At 38.1% G+C, this 16,914-nt stretch overlaps 1 pseudogene; it reads left to right on the plus strand.

Moving 5' to 3' along the window:
• Window positions 1-3,719: 3,719 nt before the first annotated feature.
• On the plus strand, window positions 3,720-16,329 carry LOC147458945 (uncharacterized; annotated as a pseudogene).
• The last annotated feature ends 585 nt before the right edge of the window (window positions 16,330-16,914 follow it).

Here is a 16,914-nt window from a genome sequence, read left to right on the forward strand (position 1 = left end):
TACTCTAAATTTTTTTTCAAAATATCCTTCAATCTTTTTCCTTTAAGAAAATTTCCTCCAATCTTTTCTCTTTTTGATTTCTTGAGACTTTATCCTTTTAAGACTTGGCAAATTCCTATTGGTCCTAGTTTCTTCTTAGTTACTTTAATTTTATTTATTCCAACCAAGTTGAGACTCTTTACCATCTCTTCCCGAGCTAGACCCGTTATGCGCGGATTCTGACCAAAACTCTAAAATAGTCTTATTTTTCTTCTGAATTTCTGGGGAGGCATTGCTCCTTGTAAATAGCTTGCTTATGACATTCTTGTCTTATGTAATTGAGTCATGTCTCTTTACCACACTTGGTCTTTTTCCAGATTTTTCTAGGTTTAAGGAGGGTCTAGGGTTAGAGAGGGACCTTAAAATGTTCATACTCTATGCCACAAGAAGACACCACTACCGATTCAAGTAATCCCATGGGTCTTTCTTGTCGTTCTTATTGCTGGTTTTTCCCATTTTTTTCAAACTTCTTTAGTGGCTATGGCAATGCCCACTCCATTGTTAAGTATAGCTTTTGTTTCAATTCCATTGTACTCAATAGGTAATGTCGTATTGCCATCTTCACCCTCATAGTACTCTCCAACCTTGTTTATAGGTACAGATTTGGTACTGGATCTCGGTTGGTCCATGTTGTTCAGCTAATGTTCAAGTTTTTGATGCCAAATTTCTCAAGACATTCACCTACCTCCATCCACATGCTTGGTCTGATTTTCAACAATTCAACCAATGTGATTGTGCACTTAACTGGCGTAGATAATAAGTCCATCAAAGTGTGTTTAGTATCCATTCTTTCGTTCCTCTTAACCTTTGTTACAACAATCTTCTGATCTCTAACTTCGCCTCATAATCTCCCATGTATGGTGGCAAATTTCTTAAAGATGTTGGTCTACTATATTTTGACGCAATAGAACCAACATCCCCTTGAAATGATCTAGACTCAACATCCCAAAGTGATCTATTCAGATTAAGTTCTGAGAAAGGTGCCGACTTAGCTGTCTTGGACTCCTCTTTTTCTTGTGTCTTTCTCACAATTTCCCACAATTCTTCTAGCCACTGCTCCTCTATGATAGGAACATAAGGTAGAAAGTCCTTTATTGACTCATCCATGCATTAAGGAAGTCTTGAGGTCATTTTTGTGCCTTTTAGCATGTAGAGAGAGAGTGCTCTCAGCCAATGAGAGAAGAGTTTCTGTTACGGAATCTGAAAATTTAAAAATCAAGTTAAATTTCTAAAATGACATTTTCTTTTGACAAAAGTTTAGATAATTATCACTTTCACAAGGTGAAAGTGCTAAAGTTCCCAAATGGTGTTGCTTTCAATTGTTTTTTTACCCCTCCTCTTATCTCCTTCTTCCCTTGATGTCCCTTCCAACTAGTAGAAGCTAGATCTAGCTCTACCACTTCAACTCTCTTTTTCCTCTCGTAGCTCAGTAGCTAGCAAAATCCTTAGCTCTAGTAAAATGCATGTAAGAGGTCAAAGTTTGGGGATTTGGACACTGCCATTACGTCCAAAGTGCCTAAAACCCCAAGAACGACCCCGACCATGCCTCTTTTGGACATCCAGAGAGCTGGAAAAGTCCAAAAAAGTCCAAAAAAGAGGGCGTTCACCCAATAGACGAATTTGATGTAGCCCTTCTTGGATGCCTCTTTTTGACACCCGGAGAGGACAAAAAGTCCAGAAAATGCCAAAAATGGGGAGGTTCACCCGGTAGGAAAATTCAGTGAAGGGCTACACTAAATTCCCCTACCGGATGAACCTCTCCTTTTTTGGACTTTTCGACCTCTCCGGGTGTCCAAAAGAGGCATGATCGGGGTCATCCTTGGGGTTTTTGGGCGCTCCAGACGCAACGCCGGTGTCCATATCCCCAAATTTTGACATCTTCTATGAGTTTTGGTTATTCTTGTGATTTTAATTATTGTAGCTCAGAAACCTATTTTCTTTCAAGAAGATAAATAAAATTCCCCCAATCGTTATATAAAAGCAACTTGTTTTAGCAAAGCTCATGGTTTTTTTGTAGTTCTAGATATTAGAAATGATAAGATGGAAATAATAATTATAAAAATGGTGTAGATTTGGAGAAAGTGTAGAAATATATTAGTTTTGAATTTTGAACTTTTGAATTTTGAATGAAATGTTTTGGAGGGATTGAGAAACTGCTCAAATTGAGAGGGAGAGTTTTAGATGGAAGCGGAGAAGGATATTTTTCAAGTAGATTTGAAAGCAACAGTTCGCCCACGTTTGAAAGTGATATTCAACACAATTTTGAAAGTGACCCCTTTGATAAAAACTTTCATATTTACCCTCCTTTTTAGATTCGATGCTCTTTCTCCTTATTTTAAAAAATGGAAACCGTTTTCTCTCTCTATGATTTCTTACAGGGCACAAAACTGACCTCAAAGTTTCCCTAATGGTGTTGGGAATTATTCTTTGATCCTCATTGTCAAGCAATGGTCTCTCATTGTGTTCTAGCGCTTCTTGAAGCCTAACTTCTGTCTGGGTTTGGTCTTCCTTGCTTGGTGGTCTAACTATCCTCTCCTTCTATTCTATAGTAAGGCAGAGGTTCTAGCAATGCCTCAGCAATTTCAATTAGCTACTGACACATCTCTAGTCTCTGTTTCTCTAACTTTGGATAAGGATGTGTCATCCATGTTTGCTCTAGGGTGTGTTTGTTCCTCAATCTTGCCTCATAAGCCTGCAAGATTTCCTCAATTGGCTCTATTATTTTGTCTACTAAAACGGATCAACCTGACATTGCACTCCTCAACGCCTCTGCTGATTTAAGGATTCAACTTCCCTTTGCTGTTTCAATTGCTCTCAGGCTGTTGCCAGCTCAGCCTCTACAGCCTTTTGTTTCTGCTCATGTCTAGCCTTCATCTTGGATCTTCTTTCCTTCTATGGGTTGTCTCGACTGATGCTAGACTTGTCAGTCTTTACATCTTCTCGATTCTCATCATTACTCTAAACTGGTCATCAACCTTCTTTGCTTGTGCTCTCGTAACTACCTTAACAGGAATCGTTGTCTTGTTCTCAAAACCTACAGGTGATGGTATCAAATTAACCATGTTCAAAGAAGTTTTACCCTTTTTGTTTGGATGATTTTGGCAATCTGCAATGAAGGGTGTGGTCCCACATTCACTACAATATGCGCTTACTCTTACGATATCTGTCCTAGGACAATCTTTCATAAGATGGTCACCATTACAAGCTATGAACATTACTGGTTGTTGTTCCCAATTATGGGTTCCTTCCCTCATTGGTGTAGGCATTTCAAGGACATTTCCACCTTCTGTATTCCATCCTTCTGATTGAGGCATTCCCTCATAACCAGGGTTTCTAGGATGATTATAGCCCCCTTGTTCCTCATAATACAATGTTGGCACTAATGCTCTTTCTTGTGATTCCTCTGTAGATGTTGTATATCTGACATCCACTTGTCCCTCTCCTAGAAAATGTGGTTGAGTCCCAAGTACTGGCATGGGCTTTTCCACTCTTGTTGGATAATGAGTCGGACCTGGTGCATACCTTGGTGGCATGGGTGCTCCTGCTTGTTGTCCCATTGGTTGTTCTCTGACGTAGTTCTTATTGCAAAATCACTCCTCTGCTGTATGGTTGATGTATTTCTTTTTTATGTCGCACCATTTAGGTGCTCTCTAACGTAAGACATAACAATCTCTTGGTAAATGGTCTCCTCTGCAGTTATATCATATCTTTGGCTTAGGTACAGGTGTTGCTACTGCTACCATTGCATTTACCTGACGTAAGAGCTCTTTGGTTAACTGCTTGTAGTTGACCACCACATTTGTCTTATTCGTAGTTTTAACAGAAGATGTCTCACTAGAAGTCAAGCTCTTCTTGTCATTGCTTTTCTTTGTTTCATCCTAAAAAATTTTTCAATTATCAACCATATCTATCGCCTCTTCGGTTACCTCATCTAGGGTTGTTCACTTCTTTAGGTACAAGTACTTTTTGAAAACCTCACTTCTTAAGCCTTGGATAAACCTATTGAGTATCCTATCTTCCATAGAAAGTTCATCTATTGGACATCTCTTCACATAATGCTTCATCCGCCTAGAAGCATCTCTCACTGATTCCTTGGTTTTTTGTTCAAAGTAAAGTATCCTCTAAACCCCCCTATCGGAAACTCTCCCATGAATTCAACTGCATCGCCTTTTAAGTCATTCGAAATCCATGGAACTGTGTCCCCCCGCCGCCACTGATCATTGATACTCTCAACCTCGACAACTTGAAGGAAGCTGGAAACATATGGAAATGGGTCTCTTGATCTTAAAAATTTTTTGTTCACCCATTTTGCAACTTGTGATGGTCTTCAAACAAGAAGTCATCCAATTTTAAACCAACAACCCTTGGATTAGGTTCACTCAAGAATCTCTACTGGCGCTATTATGTCCGATCGGTATATACATTATTTATAAAAACGCTTGTCCTCATGAGCGTCCCATACCGCTCGACAAGTACTCGTTGTGCTAATCTGGACGTACTCCCGTCACAGCAACAACGGTGCCAATCTGGGCGTCATCCTCACGCCACGGCAAAACAAAACTGCAGTATCCAGCTGGGCTAATCTGGGTGTACTCCCACCACAGCATCAGTGGTGCCATCCTGGGCGTCATCTCACGCCTCGGCAACTGCCACATAATACCAGCCCTAATAAGTAGAGAGACTTGAGAGAAACCATACGGAAGGTTTTGGACAAACATTCTTTCCTATAGCAACCAGTTTAACCAGACAATCTTTCCTACTTGTCAAACATATGATGAGTTTCTTGGGGTGAAGCCCCGTGGTTTCGGTCCGTGGTTTCTTTTCATAAGGTAAATAATATATTCCTATGGTCTCGCATATGCAATGATGCATAACTTGAAACTGCAATACTAACCTCTACCATAGCTCCGATTGGTGCGATTGGTGGAGACATAGCATTTTCCGCAGGGATTCCACCGTTACTTGTACCAGCTTCATGATCATTAGCGCCTTGGGTTCAAGCACGCTTTGGAGCCATTTTTTTTGTACTACACTTATGTTATACACTTCGAACTCTAAATTGGTCAATTTCCCTAGTAATCTCCTTTTTTTCAAAGAGAGTCTGTAATTTGAACCTTCGCCAACTCGGATTCACACTTAGTGTTGTTGTTCTACATCTAATTTCTATACATCAAATATTTGCTAATCTTAATTAATCAAAAATTAAGTGTGTAAATTACGAGTGAAAGTTTAGGAATGCATTACTTTTATGCATGACATTTCTAATCCAATTCTAACTTCAATTTCTATACTTCAACTAAATCAATTTTTAGTATTATTCAAAATTCTATTTAACCTAATTGATAATAACATTGGTGAATGAGAATTTCATCATGTATAATGAGAATATGATGAGTTCTCTTATGTATTAACTTTCAATTAACTATACATAAGTTAATAGTGAAGATCTACTAACTAGAGAGAGTAGATATACTTAGAGAGATTAGAGTAAAAGATAGCACACACACACACACATATCCTTCTTAAAGCTAATTGAATCTTACTAATCTATTAGAAGATTAGAGTAATAGATAGCACACACACACACACATATCTAATTGAATATTACTAATCTATTAGAGAGTTTAGAGTAAGAGATAGCACACATACACACATAGCTAATTGAATCTTACTAATCTATTAGAAGATTAGAGTAAAAGATAGCACACACACACACACATATCCTTCTTAAAAGATAGCACACACACACACACACATCCTTCTTAAAGCTAATTGAATCTTACTAATCTATTAGAAGATTAGAGTAATAGATAGCACACACACACACATATCTAATTGAATCTTACTAATCTATTAGAGAGATTAGAGTAAGAGATAGCACACATACACACATAGCTAATTGAATCTTACTAATCTATTAGATAGAATAGAGTAAGAGATAGCACACATACGTCATTCCTAAAGTTAATTGAATGCTTGATTAATACGCACCTTATTAGTCCACTAGAGTTTTTGCTCTCTTACTGGTTTATGGACGCCTTCTCTCTAAGAGAAGTGGCAGCACTTCGTGAGAGCTATAGAGGCAATCTCTATGTCTAAAGTGTGAGCATGGATGCTCTATTTATAATAGAAAGAAAAACGTCCAACTTTTTTTTCAAAAATTTTTTTAAAATTTTTTTTTAATATTTTTTTTCCAAAAATCATACCCGCGTTTTGGGTACCCTTGTGGTACCCATGAGCTTGACCACTTTGTCATTATCATCAAAAGATAAGGCCACACAACCCCCTCCTCCTTAAGATTAGTCAAGAGTAGCCTCTCCTTTTTCATGTGACAGTGTGTCCCACTTTGTCCCCTCCTATGTGATCCATGTGCCTTCATTTGTCATCCCTGTGTATTCTTTTGTCTTTATAATTATTTTATTTATTTCCTTAATGATAATTTACTTTACATTTTTAAGTTAAACTTTACATTCTTCTATTAACTTTACAGTAGTAAAAGAAAATTCTACAATCAGTAAATAAGTCTTGCAATAAGTTAGTTAGTGATTCATATAGCTAAACATGTTAGAATTTTGTAGCGTAAATTTTAATTTCTAGGTTTTCTCAACGTAAGATTCATAATTTGAACTCGAATATCTTAAATCAGGAGTGATGGTTCAAAAAAATACAAATGCATAATAGAACATGTGTGCAATTTGAAAGTAGAGACCTTACAATCTCCCTAACTTAGAATTTGAGATGCCCTCATCTCAAGAATAGTGAAGGGTAATCCTTAAGAAGGGATGTCTCATCTTCCCAAGTAGCATCTTCTACAGGGAAATCCTTCCATAAGATAAGATGTTCTTTGATGGATCTATTCCTAAGCTTTCTCTCCCGAGTTTCTAGGATAGTTCTAGGTTGGAGTTGTAGAACATCTTGAGCAGGTAAAATGATTTGCTCATCATCAAGAACATGGTCAGGGTTATATACGTAAGGTTTTAACAGGCTTACATGAAATACATCATGCACTTTGAGATGAGAGGGGATTTTTAGTCTATATTCTTGATCACTTACAACCTTGATTATTTCGTAAGGTCCACTATATCGGTAGCTAAGCTTCTTATACCTTCCCAGAGACAAATTGCTCTTTTTGGGTTTTACTCGTAAGAAAATTTTTCACCTTCTTTAAAAAATCCAATCAGATCTTTTTAAGTCGGCGTACTTCTTTTGTCGATCTTGAGCCACTTGAATATCCCTTCGAATAGCTTTGGTTTGAGATTCCATTTCTTCCTTGCAATAAGTTAGTTAGTGATTCATATAGCTAAACATGTCAGAATTTTGTAACGTAAATTTTAATTTCTAGGTTTTCTCAACGTACGATTCATAATTTGAACTCGAATATCTTAAATAAGGAGTGATGGTTCAAAAAAATACAAATGCATAATAGAACTTCTGTGCAATTTGAAAGTAGAGACCTTACAATCTCCCTAACTTAGAATTTGAGATGCCCTCATCTCAAGAACAGTGAAGGGTAATCCTTAAGAAGGGATGTCTCATCTTCCCAAGTAGCATCTTCTACAGGGAAATCCTTCCATAAGATAAGATGTTCTTTGATGGATCTATTCCTAAGCTTTCTCTCCCGAGTTTCTAGGATAGTTCTAGGTTGGAGTTGTAGAACATCTTGAGCAGGTAAAATGATTTGCTCATCATCAAGAACATGGTCAGGGTTATATACGTAAGGTTTTAACAGGCTTACATGAAATACATCATGCACTTTGAGATGAGAGGGGATTTTTAGTCTATATTCTTGATCACTTACAACCTTGATAATTTCGTAAGGTCCACTATATCGGTAGCTAAGCTTCTTATACCTTCCCAGAGACAAATTGCTCTTTTTGGGTTTTACTCGTAAGAAAACTTTGTCACCTTCTTAAAAAATCCAATCAGATCTTTTTAAGTCGGCGTACTTCTTTTGTCGATCTTGAGCCACTTGAATATCCCTTCGAATAGCTTTGGTTTGAGCTCCATTTCTTTAAGCATTTTCTTTGAGGCTTCTACCCTTATAGTGGGGTCAGAAAAGTTAAGAGGTGATAAACATTCTTGACCATAAAGAGCATTAAAGGTGTCATTCCAATACTTCTATGAGTAGAGGAATTGTATGCATACTCTACCAAGGGTAGGTATTGAATCCACTTGCGAGGTTCTCTATTGCAGTAGGCTCTAAGGATGTCTTCAATTACTTGATTAACTCTTTCAGTTTGGCCATCATTTTGAGGATGATAAGTAGTACTAAAACATAACTGGGTTCCAATAGCTTGAAACAATGATACCCAAAAATTTGAAGTAAACTTGGCATCACGATCGCTAAAAATCCTCTTGGGTAAACCATGAATTCTGAAAACCTCCTTCACAAACAGACGAGCAATATCTGAAGCTGTAAAGGTTGTCTTGACTGGGATTAAGTGAGCCACTTTAGTAAGCAAGTCGACTATGACCATGATTGAATCATAGCCAGCTTGGACAGAAGGAAACCCGGTGATAAAGTCCATGCTAATACATTCCCATTTCATTTGGGGAATATCTAAAGGATGTAATTTACCTGGCATCTTTAGTCTCTCTTCCTTAATCCTTTGACAAGACAAACACTGCTTGACATAGCGAAGGACATCATCCTTCATACCTTGCCAATAGTAACTTCTGAGAGTTTCATTGATGGTTTTGGCATAACCTGGATGTCCTGAAGTTGGGCCATCATGTGCTTCATATAGGATAGCATTCCTTAGGGTAGAATCCTTAGGTATGCATAATCGATTCCTATAGTAAATTTTCCCATCTTCTAAGGAGTAATGTAGAGGTTTAGGATGATTTGATGATACCCTCTCTTCATGTAGGATACTAGCAAGCATCTGGTAATCTGCATCTCTGACAGCAGCATAGGAGACCTTGTCTAAAATAGGGTTGTTAGCCATGGAAATTGCCCCAGAAAAGATTTATGGCTTAGGGCATCTGCCACAACATTATCCTTACCTGGTCTAAATTTAATATCAAAATCATATTCATGCATGAGCTCTATCCATCTCCTCTGTCTCATGTTAAGGTTAGGTTGGGTAAAAATCCACTTAAGGCTCTTGTGATCTGTTACCAACTGGAATTTGCATCCCAATAGATAATGTCTCCATAGCTTGAGAGCGTGAATAATTGCTAGCAATTCTAAATCATGTGTGGCATAATTCACTTCATGAATCCTAAGCTTCCGAGAAGTATAAGCTACAGGCCTTCCTTCTTGAGTAAGGACTCCTCCTAATGCACTCTTGGGTTATCAATTGCAGCATGTAGAGTTGCTCTTTCCTCTTGTTCTTCTCCCAATGTTGGTTCTCCTATGATAGCATTGACTCTGGCAGCCATTCCACGCCCTCGACCTCGTCCTCCATTTCTTCCTCCACGATTTATTATTTGGCCTCGTCCTCTATCTCGATTAGGTGTATTTGTTGCGGAGACTCGCCTAGGACATACATTCCTGAAATGTCCTAGCTCGTTGCATTCATAGCATCTAAGATATGCATTTTGAGCTCCATTTGCTGAAGCTGCAACTATTGGATGAGTTTGGTGAACTGGGTAAACTTGCCTTTGGTTCCACGTCATAGATCGTCCTCTCCTTCCAACATTCCTTAAATTTCCATTTTGTACCCTTTGAGAGTTTGATATCTCTTTAGCTAAGGGTTTAGCTTTTAAAAGAGCATCTTGCAAATTTACAGGCCTCATGGCTTCTAGAAGAGTATTTAGCCCTTGGCAGAAACGGGCTACTTGTTGATCTGCGGTCATTGGCGAAGCATGGCGCCTAAGAGTTACAAATTTGGAGTATTATTCTTCCACTGTAAGATGAAACTGACGTAAGTTGAAGAATTCATTCATCTTAAGGGATTCGTGTGCAGGTGGAAGATAACGTCCTTTGACAGCATACTTAATGTCTTCCCAAGTTTGAGTGTTTTGAGCTACTTGATTATCTTTGCAGTGTTGTTTCCACCAAAGCTTGGCATCCCCCGTGAGACGAAACATAGCCAACATTGCTTGGTTATCGGGAGTAGTACCAGCAGCAACAAAAATAATCCTCCATCTCTTCGAGCCATCACTTCTGCATCGCGCTCACTAGGGCTTCTCCCCTTTGAAAGAGGAAGTTTAGCTTTCTTGAGAAGTAGCTTTTTCTCTTGAAGAGATGTGTACACCGCACTCTGTGCAATATAGATTAAGTGAAACTTTATTGATACTCTAATTTTAATCCAATTTAAGGCAATACTTGATCAGATAATAATAAAAACAAAAGATAATATTAATCCAAACTTTATTTATACACAATTATTTGCTACCATGGTTGGTAGTCTTTAGGTACAAGGATTGTAATGTCTCTATATTTTGAGTTTAGTGACTACAAAAGGATAGGCTAAAGGATCAAAATAATAAGTTTCTTTTGACCCTTGAAAGCTACGAGATACACATATGGGTCGAATCCTACCACCATGGATAACTTTTGTAACTTGGTTATAGACCCATTGAGTCTGAGATATCTTTTCTCCTCCCAAGGTAATGGTAGCATCCGGAATCTTAGTACCAAGGAAAAGATAAACTTCGATGACTTTTAACTCCTCTGCCCAACGAATTTTCTTGAGATTGGTATCCATGCACCATATCTTGTCAGCATCGATGGTATAGATTCCTCCAGATGGACTCCAGTTGATACCTCTATGCACCCTTGGAATAGGTGGTGCAAACACCCTATCCAAAATTATCATCACCCTTTTTCGAAACTGATAATTCGGTGATTGGCATGCATTTTCAAACACGATGGTGAACACCTAGAATTTTTGGTAGGCTGAATGAACATTTTCCAGTACCAGGAAAGTTCAGTCTTCAATACCATATAAAAACTCAATACAATTTTTCGAGGTTCTTCTATTATTTCAAACATTCGCATCCTTCAATATCCAAACATCAATCTAAAAATCTCCCCAAGCTTTAACCTAGGCTCTGATACCAGTGTGAGGTCCCTACCCCTTGTCGAGAGGAGCAGAGTACCTTTGATAGGTCTCCAATCCTGATAAGGAAAAACCAACGGACATTGCCTTAGCTACTACGTAGCCACGGGCATGAACCGTTAGTGAAGGATTGGTCCTATCTCGCTATGGCGGAGCGTGACCACCATAACCCTATCTAAAAACTATCTACAATCAATTATATCTAAAAGCATAAATCTTAGAGTGACCAACCTGTGCGCTTTTTTCTCCATGTTTCAGAAGCACAGCCGCCAAGGTTTGTCTCTTTTAAGATTTATGACAAAAAAAAAAAACTAGCATTGGAAAGTTACCCGACTCATCGGGTCCACCCGTCCATAGAATAATACCGTCGGGGTATCATTCTCCCACTTTCCACACCACACTCACCCTTCTTTTGTTATCTAATTACTACCACACTGTTTAAACATACATGTTCCTTTACTTTACTTATGATACTGGTTCATTAAAACAACCCTTCAAACAGTATTACAAACAATTGTCAAACAAGAAGTCATCCAATTTTAAACCAACAACCCTTGGATTAGGTTCACTCAAGAATCTCTACTGGCGCTATTATGTCCGATCCGTATATACATTATTTATAAAAACCCTTGTCCTCATGAGCATCCCATACCGCTCGACAAGTACTCGTTGTGCTAATCTGGACGTACTCCCGTCATAGCAACAACGGTGACAATCTGGCGTCATCCTCACGCCACGGCAAAACAAAATTGCGGTATCCAGCTGGTCTAATCTGGGTGTACTCCCACCACAGCATCAGTGGTGCCATTCTGGGCGTCATCTCACGCCTCGGCAACTGCCACATAATACCAACGCTAATAAGTAGAGAGATTGAGAGAAACCATACAGAAGGTTTTGGACAAACATTCTTTCCTATAGCAACCAGTTTAACCAGACAATCTTTCCTACTTGTCAAGCATATGACGAGTTTCTTGGGTGAAGCCCCGTGGTTTCGGTCCGTGGTTTCTTTTCATAAGGTAAATAATATATTCCTATGGTCTCGCATATGCAATGATGCATAACTTGAAACTGCAATACTAACCTGTAGCATAGCTCCGATTGGTGCGATTGGTGGAGACATAGCATTTTCCGCAGGGATTCCACCGTTACTTGTACCAGCTTCATGATCATTAGCGCCTTGGGTTCAAGCACGCTTTGGAGCCATTTTTTTTGTACTACACTTAGAACTTTAAATTGATCAATTTCCCTAGTAATCTCCTTGTTTTCAAAGAGAGTTTTTGTAATTTGAACCCTCCCAACTCGGATTCACACTTAGTGTTATTGTTCTACATCTAATTTCTATACATCAAATATTTGCTAATCTTAATTAATCAAAAATTAAGTGTGTAAATTACAAGTGAAATTTCCTTCTTAAAGCTAATTGAATCTTACTAATCTATTAGAAGATTGGAGTAATAGATAGCACACACACACACATATCTAATTGAATCTTACTAATCTATTGGAGAGATTAGAGTAAGAGATAGCACACATACACACATAGCTAATTGAATCTTACTAATCTATTAGACAGATTAGAGTAAGAGATAGCACACATACGTCATTCCTAAAGTTAATTTGAATGCTTAATTAATACGCACCTTATTAGTCCACTAGAGTTTTTGCTCTCTTACTGGTTTGTGGACGCCTTCTCTCTAAGAGAAGTGGCAGCACTTCGTGAGCGCTATAGAGGCAATCTCTATGTCTAAAGTGTGAGCATGGATGCTCTATTTATAACAGAAAGAAAAACGTCCAACTTTTTTTTCAAAAATGTTTTTTAAAAATTTTTTAAAATTTTTTAAAATTTTTTTTAAAATATTTTTTTTCCCAAAAATCATACCCGCATTTTTGGTACCCTTGTGGTACCCATGAGCTTGACCACTTTGTCATTATCATCAAAAGATAAGGCCACACAACCCCCTCCTCCTTAAGATTAGTCAAGAGTAGCCTCTCCTTTTTCATGTGACAGTGTGTCCCACTTTGTCCCCTCCTATGTGATCCATGTGCCTTCATTTGTCATCCCTGTGTATTCTTTTGTCTTTATAATTATTTTATTTATTTCCTTAATGATAATTTACGTTACATTTTTAAGTTAAACTTTACATTCTTCTATTGACTTTACAGTAGTAAAAGAAAATTCTACAATCAGTAAATAAGCCTTGCAATATGTTAGTTAGTGATTCATATAGCTAAACATGTCAGAATTTTGTAGCGTAAATTTTAATTTCTAGGTTTTCTCAACCTACGATTCATAGTTTGAACTCAAATATCTTAAATAAGGAGTGATGGTTCAAAAAAATACAAATGCGCAATAGAACTTTTGTGCAATTTGAAAGTAGAGACCTTACAGGTCCAACCTTAACTGAATGTCCACCTCTCATTTTCGATCTCTCAGCCATCATACTTGTGCTAGGATTCTTCCTTTCGGGACCCCTCATAATCGTTCCAGCTATAACAACTCCTTCCTTTTAAGTAGTGGTCTCTTGTTGGCTGCTTGTCTCTGGCCTCATAAACATCGTCTCCCTTTGTGACTCAGCCATAAGCTCAGTCTCAATCTTTGGCTTTGTTGATTCTGGATAAACCGTTGACTCAGATACTCCATTAATGTGAAAATTAAGAAGATCTATTTGAACAATTTTACAATACCTTTGTCCATGCTTGTCTATTATGAGGAAAGGATGTCCTGCCTTGCTCCTATCCTCCAAAATTGTTGGCAGCCTAGGACAACTACGATAGATATTGCTACAAATTTACCTTGTAACAAGCCTATTTCATTTTTGTAACTTCCTAGTCTCTTTTACTGAAAGAAGGATTCTGGATTCCAAAAACCTTTTTTAATTACATTTATTTTGATCATCCGTGTGACTTGTGGCCTTGATTGACATTATGTTGAGAGGTGTTTCCAACACTATTCACGTGTGAGTTGCTCCCGCAACATTGGCTTTGTTGTCAAAGGCACGAGACCATAAGTAGGAAGCCTACGGCACTTGCATGATGGTAGTTTGCTTTAGCTTAGGCTAGAGACAACTTAAATTCCAGAGAAGATATCATGAGGTCTGGTAGATAGCCAGGAAGCCAGTGTCTTGCTGAGGGTCTATAACTAGTTAGTTTTAGTTAAGAAATGTCGAGTAGAGTTATGGTTTTTGGTTTGTGATTGTTTGGATATGGTTATGTAGAAATAGTGTAAAAAACGCTGAGAAAAATGCAAAACAAACAAAAGGAAGAAACAACAAGGCCATTTGCTTGCCTTGAAAGCAAAACCCACCCCATACATCCTTATAGGGTGTCAATTGACCATACATTTGGATTTGGATCCAACACTTGAGATAACGTTCAAAATTGTGTTTAAGAGGTAAGGGGCCAGCATTTTGAAATTTGGGCACTTGCATTGTGTTTACCAGCTTAAAAGAAGATTGTACACCAACTTTGGGAAAAGATGGAACAACTGAAAAGGGACAAGAAGACCACGCTTGCATTCTAAAACGGAACCAAGTATCAAGCAGGGACAAAATAAACTCCATTTGGGATAAAACTTGATAACTAAGGTTATTAGACCAAGAGGAAGACAAGGGAGTCAAAACAGTTGAAACATCATATAAGATGGCCACTTTTAGTCTTATAGCACGATATAAGACTCACATAGGTCTTAGAAGCTGAATTTTTGCAAACCCTTTTAGGGGTACATTGACCTTGTCATATCAAGATCGCATGCCAAGTTTCAAGTCATTTGGGTTGATATAAGTACTCCAAAACCCTTTTCAAGAAATTGCGTTTCTGAAAGGAAACACTAGAATTGACCCAGAAGCCAAAGTGCGTGCCTAAATTGAGTGAAAATTGGCAAGAGGCCTTGTAAGAGCAGGCGAAATCCAAAAGTAAGTCAAAATTGAAATTTGACCCGAGAGTCATACTTTGAGACTTATATTGCGATATAAGACTCATATGAACTGGGCCAAACTGAGAAGTTGACATCATATTAGAGATCTAGACACTCTAAGGAGTCCATAAAAACTTTCAAAAGTGAATTTGGACTAGCAGAAACCTTAGAGCAAGGAGCTAGATATAAGACTTGATTGCAGGAATCAATGATTATTTGACAATAACATTTGCATGGGTTAGACAGACCAGATATTGTTTGTAATTAGTACTAGTCTCAACTTGTCGTCTATCTTGTTTTATACAAAAAAATTATACAAGTTGGGATTGATATTCAACCCTTGAGTCCAAAAAAGGCTAATCTTACTTTTGTAGATACAACAGAACAGTGAATGGCTTTCAATCTCTTATGTATTTGAGATTAGGAACCTTTTTTAAGTCAGGAGCTAAGAGTGTCAAAAGTGAAGTGAGTAGGGTATCTATTGAAGAGACTGTCAATCAAGATGACTTAGAACCCTTGACTGCTATTAAGGAAAGATCTAGTACATCATCTGACTATTCATCCTCTTGAATGGCTTCTTAAGGAAAAGGGAAAGTATTTTGAGTGGTAACCTAGTGGCAGGAACCTCTAGCATCTTTGAGGAAGAAAATAAGATTGAGTTTTTGTTCAAATAAACTAACCGACATGCAACAGCCATATACCAGGACATTAATCGAAATTACTATTACCATTGCGGCGATGTTCATGGAATGGCACCAGAATATGTGGATGCATATTACAATTTTGATTGCTATGTGGACACTAAAGGTGCCCAATATCGTCTTGTGGAAGATTCTGACTTAGTGGACGAGTTTGGGAAGATAGTGGTGAGTAGGAAGGAATTTAACATTGTTAACAACCGAAATTCCTATGACCTTATACAAGACCGCTACTCTAGTGAGAAAAGTCTCTACCAACCACTTAGGAGATGGATTGTACCGCATAAGGCTAGAAATGGGAAGCACATTTTACAAATGTATAAAACCTGTGCCTAGAGAGTTGACTGAAGAGAAATACTTGTACGTATTTGAGGATACAAGTAAGGCAAGACACCCTACCCTCATAGTAGACAAGTGTGGACGAAGATATTGTAAAACCGTTCAAATAGATCTTCTTAATTTTTGGATTATTGGAGTATCTGTGTAAACAATTTACCTAGAACCTATAAAGCCTATGAGTGATGAGAAGGTTGAGGTTGAATTCATGGATGAGTTACAAAGAGAGAGTGAGTACTTAAGACGAGAGAAAAGCAGCCAGAGGGAAACCACTAGTCGAAAAGGAGTGGTAATAGCTGGAACTCATGAGGGGTCCCGAAAAAAAGACTCCTAGTTCAAGTATGTTAGGCAAAATATCAGAAATGAGAGGTGGACATTTTGTCTATACGAGACCAACACATCCACCATCCCATGGAATGAATGCCAGAATATCGGCAAGGAGAGTACCTATAGTAGGAGCTCCAGTAGATGATGGCTTAGAAGGAGCGGATCTAGGTAGAACCTTTGGAGACCGGCGAGTTAGACCCTCACAAGTAGCTAAGTAGGTGAACAAATCACTTTCTAGATCAAGAGACCCATTTGCACATGTGGCCAGCTTCCTGCAGGTCATAGAGGCTGAAAATATCAATGACCATAGGATGCAAGTTCAAGGATTTGGAATGACCCTAGAGGGAGACGCTACAGATTGGTTTCAATCCTTAAAAAATGTGGAGTTTCCAAGCATGGAATATTTCTATGATGAATTCACGGGAGAGTTCTTCAAGAGGGCTTTAGAACATAACTCTTACTCCCAGATTATAAACTTTGAGCAGAAAAACAAGGAATTAGTGAGAGATGCTTCCAGACGAATGAAGCACTATGTAAAGAGATGTCCAGTGGATGAACTTCCTAAGGAAACTAGGATAGTCAGTTGATTTAT

This window comes from Adiantum capillus-veneris, chromosome 4 (genome assembly GCF_014529385.1).
Source record: "Adiantum capillus-veneris isolate H3 chromosome 4, ASM1452938v2, whole genome shotgun sequence".
In the NCBI taxonomy this organism is placed as follows: domain Eukaryota; kingdom Viridiplantae; phylum Streptophyta; class Polypodiopsida; order Polypodiales; family Pteridaceae; genus Adiantum; species Adiantum capillus-veneris.